This window comes from Mobula birostris, chromosome 16 (genome assembly GCF_030028105.1).
Source record: "Mobula birostris isolate sMobBir1 chromosome 16, sMobBir1.hap1, whole genome shotgun sequence".
In the NCBI taxonomy this organism is placed as follows: domain Eukaryota; kingdom Metazoa; phylum Chordata; class Chondrichthyes; order Myliobatiformes; family Myliobatidae; genus Mobula; species Mobula birostris.
The window spans coordinates 51,473,639-51,480,767 of record NC_092385.1 but is presented as its reverse complement, the minus strand read 5'-3'; positions in this window follow the sequence as shown (position 1 = coordinate 51,480,767).

The following is a 7,129-nucleotide window of genomic DNA, read 5'->3' as shown; positions in this document are numbered from 1 at the left end:
CTCCTGCCTCAGCAAGGACCTGGACCCATTGCAATTTGTCTATCACCACAATAGGTCAACAGCAGATGCAATATCAATGGCTCTCCACACAGCTTTAGACCACCTGGACAACACAAATACCTATGTCAGGATGCTGTTCATCGACTATAGCTCAACATTTAATACCATCATTCCCACAATCCGGATTGAGAAGTTGCAGAACCTGGGCCTCTGTACCTCCCTCTGCAATTGGATCCTCAACTTCCTAACCGAAAGACCACAATCTGTGCGGATTGGTGATAACATCTCCTCCTCGCTGACAATCAACACTGGTGCACCTCAGGGGTGTGCGCTTAACCCACTACTCTATTCCCTATGACTGTGTGGCTAGGCATAGCTCAAATATCATCTATAAATTTGCTGATGATACAACCATTGTTGGTAGAATCTCAGATGGAGATGAGAGGGCACACAGGAGTGATGTATGCCTACTAGTGGGGTGCCATCACAGCAACAACCTGGCATCTAATGTCTGTAAGACGAAAGAGCTGATTGTGGACTTCAGGAAGGGTAAGATGAAGGAACACATACCAATCCTCATAGAAGGATCAGAAGTGGAGAGAGTGAGCAGTTTCATGTTCCTGGGTGTCAAGATTTATGAGGACATAACCGGTTCCCAACATATCGATGCAGTTATAAAGAAGGCAAGACAGCGACTATACTTCATTAGGAGTTTGAAGAGATTTGGTATGTCAACAAGTACACTCAAAAACTTCTATAGATGTACCGTGGAGAGCATTCTGACAGGCTGCATCACTGTCTGGTATGGGGGGTGGAGGGGCTACTGCACAGGACCAAAAGAAGCTGCAGAAGGTTGTAAATTTAGTCGGCTCCATCGTGGGTACTAGCCTACAAAGTACCCAGCACATCTTCAGGGACCGGTGTCTCAGAAAGACAGCGTCCATTATTAAGGACGTCCAGCACCCAGGGCATGCCCTTTTCTCACTGTTACCATCAGGTAGGAGGTACACAAGCCTGAAGGCACACACTCAGCGATTCAGGAACAACTTCTTCCCCTCTGCCATCCGATTCCTAAATGGACTTTGAACCCATGAACACTACTTCACTTTTTGAATATATATTACTTCTGATTTTTGCACGATTTTTAATCCATTCAATATACATATACTGTAATTGATTACTTATTTATTTATTATGATTATTATTTTCTTTTTATTTTTTCCTTCTTCTATATTATGTATTGCATTGAACTGCTGCTGCTAAGTTAACAAACTTCTCGTGATAATAAACCCCATTCTGATTCAGATTGCAGTTATACCCACTCATAGGGAGGCTTCAGGAGTAAACCCCGAGGGAAAAATCCAGAGCTGCAGCCCTTAAGACAGACCGACGTACATTGAGTTCAATGCTGATTGGTAACTCCTGCAATGCTATTGGTTTCAAGATGTGTTGGTCTCTGCCGTTCCTTTGGGTTCATCGGATGCATGGAGAGGGGGAGCTTGCTACATGGGCAACAGCTTGCTCTCCATATCGTACTGCCCAGGCCTGCGTATCTAGACAGATAGGACACAATATCCATGGTCAACTCTGACCGATGGAGGCCTCGGACAGACAGTCCCATCAACTACACTTGGCTTCTAACATTCAACTACATATTAGGACCAATTTACAGTGTCAAAATAACCAACAAACAGTAATGCCCATAATGACTTTTCCTGGACACATACAAGTCTGGAAATGATGGTAGACTGTGACCAGTGACCTTCTCTGCTGACCTGACAGTTCGCTTTAGTGTTTGTATATCGTGACAGGATGCCGCACCGAACTAGACTGTAATGGCTGATGTGAGGATGGGCTCTGTGATGGCAGTGTACAATTACACTAGTATCTTCTGGAGAAGCTAGTGAAGTCTCACAGCATTAGAGACCCTCACCTCAGTGTGTTCTCCCTGCAACCATGTGGGTTTCTACCAGCTCTCGAAAACGTATTGATCGGCGGGTTGACTGTCCAATGTAAATTGTCCCCATCTAGCAAATGCTTCCACGGACATCCTGAGCATCTCCCTGAAAATGTCTACTGTCCCTGCAGGCTTCAAGGCTGCCACCATCATCCCAGGGTCAAGAGGCCCACAGTAACCTGCCAAAACGACTACTGTTCATGAATTGCATTAAATCTTGCCTTCCCACTACATTAGACCCCCTACCAGTGTGCATATCACCCGAATCGGTCTTCTGATGTTGCCATAGCCTCAGCCCTCTATTAAGTTCTGTCCCACTTTGAGTATGGTGTCTCCTACATCAGAAAGCTGTTCATCGTCCTCAGTTTGGCGTTCAATCCGATTATTCCTCAGATGCTAGTGGGTAAACTGTCCTTGTCGGGTCTCAAGTTGAAATTCAAGTTTAATTGTCATTCAACCACACAAAAATACCATGAATACAGCCAAGGTGCAAACAATGTCCTAACAGTCATACATGGCACAAAACACATATAGAACATATCAGATAGTAAGCACAGGTAAGATATCAGTAAAATACGATCACACAAAAAATATATATTCAAAGACCCTGAGTCAATGTATGTTGCAGCTCTCTGCAGTCAAACACAATATGGCTTGTCTTTTGCCAAGCGAACAGTGGGGAGCAACACCGACTCCAACTTGGGCACTGTGCCACAAAGTCTCCAGTGGACCACACCAACTCTGACGCCACTCTCCCAGGTGGCTGTGAACAGGTGACACCATGCCTTGAATCTAGTCCTCGCTACGACTGAGGCCATACCTTACGTCCCTGCCGTCTGCCAATAAATCAGTGAATCGGACTTGCAGCATTCCACGTTAACAATGTCCAACAGAGTCTTCCAATCACAAGAAAAGTGACTAAGACGACCACTCGCTACAAGACTGCACACCGACACCTCCGGTACCTCTCTGGCACAGGCAGCAGCACAATAATGTAGTCATAAAGAAGGCAAGACAGCGGCTATACTTTATTAGGAGTTTGAAGAGGTTTGGCATGTCAACAAATATACTCAAAAACTCCTATAGTTGCACTGTGGAGAGCATTCTGACAGGCTGCATCACTGTCTGGTATGGAGGGGCTACTGCACAGGACTGCAAGGAGCTAGTCAGCTCCATCTTGGGCACTAGCCTACAAAGTACCCAGGACGTCTTTAGGAAGCGGTGTCTCAGAAAGGCAGCATCCATCATTAAGGACCTCCAGCACCCAGGGCATGCATTTTTCTCACTGTTACCATCAGGTAGGAGATACAGAAGCCTGAAGGCACACACTCAGCGATTCAGGAGCAGCTTCTTCCTCTCTGCCATCCGATTCCCAAATGGACATTGAACCCTTGAACACTGCCTCACTTTTTTAATATACAGTATTTCTGTTTTTACACATTTTAAAAATTCTATTCAATATACACAATGGATTTATTTGTTTATTTATTATGTTTTATTTTATTTATTGTTGTAGTAACTTGTACTTTGAAAAAGGCACATTCGACAACTTCATGCCAAAGAAACAATTTTATGTTGAACTTCAAAACCGATATGTATATACAGAGGCTTTCACAACCTGTACAGCATGGTTGGCACACTATACACAAAGCCCACCAGAAGTAAAAAGAACGGAAGTAGAACCCCCCCATTATCCTAATTAGTATTAATTTACTTTTAATAATGCTCACATTACAACACTTCTCCCCCTTGTGACGACAAACCAAGTTATCAGAAGATTGATGCTGATGAGAGAGATAAGTGAGACAATGGAGAAACATTCAAAATGCTAATTAGAGAGAAGAGAGAGATTAACAAGAAAGAAACACATTTCAGAATATTGACAGACCGGTTGCTTTGAACCCGAACAGTTTGAAGTTTGATGGACAGGCGATACCCCAGCAGAGGGATAAAAAGAACAGGTTCGCTAAGGCATGACACACACCACGAGATCACGAGATAACGAGACCCTGGAAGAGCGGTGTGCCCCCACAAGTTGGTGAGAGTTTGGAGGTCTGGTCACAGGACCGACCATAGACGCACAGGGTGAAAAGGTACGATTGGCGGGAACCTGGTGTGTGTGTCCACCCTTGCCTGGGTGCCGGGTTCACTGCGGAAGAACGGTCGTATCCGGAACAGAGGGGTCACAGTCGGTGACCACAGAAGACATTAAAAGGGTTCGCCCGAAAGCTAACTGCGAAGAACATCAAAGGTCTGCTGAATCAGATTTGAATATCTCTATCTCTCTCTCTCTCTCCAACGGCACAACAGCGATTACTGCGAACTGTACTAAGCTGAACTGAACTCCGCGTCACTTGAGACTGATCATTTTACCCCTAGACTGCAATAGAGCTTGGTTGATTCCTATTACCCTAGTTCTGTGTACATGTGTGTTTTATCATTGCTAACCTGTTGCATTTATATCCTTACGATTAGAGTACTGTGTTACTTATTTCTTTAATAAAACTTTGTTAACTTCTGTTAAACCAGACTCCAACTAAGTGGTCCATTTCTGCTGGTTTGGCAACCCAGTTACAGGGTATGTAACACCCTTTAAAATCCAACATCTCCCAAATGTAAAAACTAGGAAATAAAAACAGTGGTGTTATTAACTTGCGTATCCCTGAAAACTTATACTAGTATCTCAGCAACAGTTTATCAATACAAAACATCTGGAAAACATGACAGATTCAACATTCAATCTAACAACAACAAAAAAAGAACTATCCCGTCAAAGATTCAGTCTGTCAGGAGGTTTACGAGTGTGCTGTGATCTGCGCACTATCCCTGGTGACCCAGCAGGCACCGCTGGCGAGGCTGTTTTGGGTGGATATGGTATTGGGGGCATGAGAGGGGTCTGTGTGTCTGCGTGAGAATGTCCATTTCAGGGGACCCCGACCCCTCTGCCAGTGTCTCGCCCTCTGGCAAAGTCACTGGTGGACATGCTTCCGCAGTAGTCTGTCTCACTTTTGCCTTCATCTCCGGGCGCAGCAGGTCCTATCTTGACTTAGGCCTACGCCCCATCAGCATCTCTGCTGGGGTGTGGGCAGTCGTAGTCTGTGGCGTGAGGCGGTATTTAAACAGGAAACGTGAAAGCTGAATGCTAAGAGAGTCCCCTGTCATCTGCTTCAGTCCTTCCTTCACTGACTGAACAGCCCGCTCAGTCAAACCATTGGAGGCTGGGTGGAAAGGGGCCGTCCAAATGTGACGAATGCCATTCTGCTGCATGAACCCACTGAACAGCTCACTGGTGAACGTCAGACCATTATCAGTGACCAGAGTGTTAGGCAACCCGTGGACTGCAAACACTTGCCTGAGTTTGTCTATGGTTGAGGGGGCTGTGATGTTGCTCATGATGTGAGCTTCGATCCATTTAGAATGCGCATCTACCATTACAAGAAACATCTGCCCCATAAAAGGGCCTGCAAAACCCAAATGTAGCCTAGACCAGGGGTGGTCTGGCCATTCCCATGGATGCAAAGGAGCTGGTGGTGTCATATTCTGATTAGTCTGACATTGTGTGCATGATTTTACCTTGTTCTCCAGATCCAGATCCATTTCTGGCCACCAAACATAGGAACTTGCAAGGCTTTTCATTCGAGACACTCCTGGGTGAGTCTCATGAATTTCCTCCACAATCTGTGAACGGCCAGGGGGAGGCACGATGACCCTCGCCCCCCCCCCAGAAAATGCAGCCATCCTGCAGACTGAGATCTGTCTTGCATTTGGCATAAGGCCTCAGTTCCTCTCCTTCCACGAATCTGGGTTAACCTTGTAAAAGAAAAGTCTTGACTTGGGACAGGACTGGGTCCCTCTCTGTCCGCTGCCTGATCTGGGTCACCTTTACAGGTGTCTCTGACAGCCTCTCCGATGAAAACACAGTCTCTGGAGGCACATATGTAGTACCAGGTGTCTCAGGTAAAGGTAGTCGAATCAGTGCATCAGCATTTGCACAGTGCGACCCTCCACACCAGAAACATTCCACCCGCTTTGCCTGTTTACCAGTCTCCCTCCTGCCCTGGTGCACTGCCGCCGACTGCGACCCCCCCCCCCCATGTCCTTTCTGGATATCCTTGGTTTTATTAGCAGCCATCTCCATGCCTTTGGTAATCTCTAAGGCTTCCTTGAAAGTCAGTTGTGGGGTTTCCCCTAACAGGCGGCGTTGTATGTTGTCATTATTAATGCCGCATACCAATTGATCACGGAGCATGTCTTCCAACACTGCTCTGAAATCACAATGCTTCACCAGCTGCTGAAGCTCGGCCACAAAATTGGCCGCAGACTGACCTGACTTCCTGAAACGGCTGTGAAACTTACACCGTTGGACTATCACAGAAGGTTTCAGATTGTGGTGGTTCCCCATGAGCTTGACTACTTCGTCATATGGAATATCCCCCGGTTTCTGCAGTGCAGCTAAATTCCTTATTAGCTTGTAAGTCTTTGCCCCACACACACTCAGGAGAATAGAGCGCTTCTTAGCCTCCTCAGTAATTCCATTAGCACAGGAAAAGTGTCCCATCCTTTCCTCATACTCTGGCCAGTCCTCCATCACATCCACAAAATCAACGATAGTTCCAAACGTAGACATCTGAACGTGAGGCCCCTTATCAGCGCTGCTGCTCCCGCTCGAAATGTGCCGACACGTCCACAAAACCAGTTTACCTTATCGCCAAAAATATGCAGTAACTTCTACTTTGAAAAAAGCACACTCGACAACCTCATGCCAAAGAAACAACTTTATGTCGAACTTCAAAACCGATAGGAGAGGAGAAGATGGTGGTGCAACGCAGCGCGCGTGTCCACTCCGGTGATGATATCTGTTATTTGTCAAGTAGGGTGCTATGCACAATTCTGATTTGATGGAGGCAGAAGTGAGAGCATGGAGGAACATCTGGAAAACTTCTGAAATGCCTGTTTCACTGCCGCTGCTACTGTGTGATCCAGAATCTCCAGAAGGGAAGGCCCCAAGTCCTCGGCTTTGCTTGTTGCTCGATGGCCGGGGCGGGGTCGAAGTGCTCGGCAGAGATGGTGTTCGGTGCTCGGTGTCGGAGGGCTGGTCGGAGGCTCAAAGTTTTCGGACGGACTCAGAGTCGGACTGTGGTTGGGTGCTTCCAGGGTGCTGCATCGGCAAGT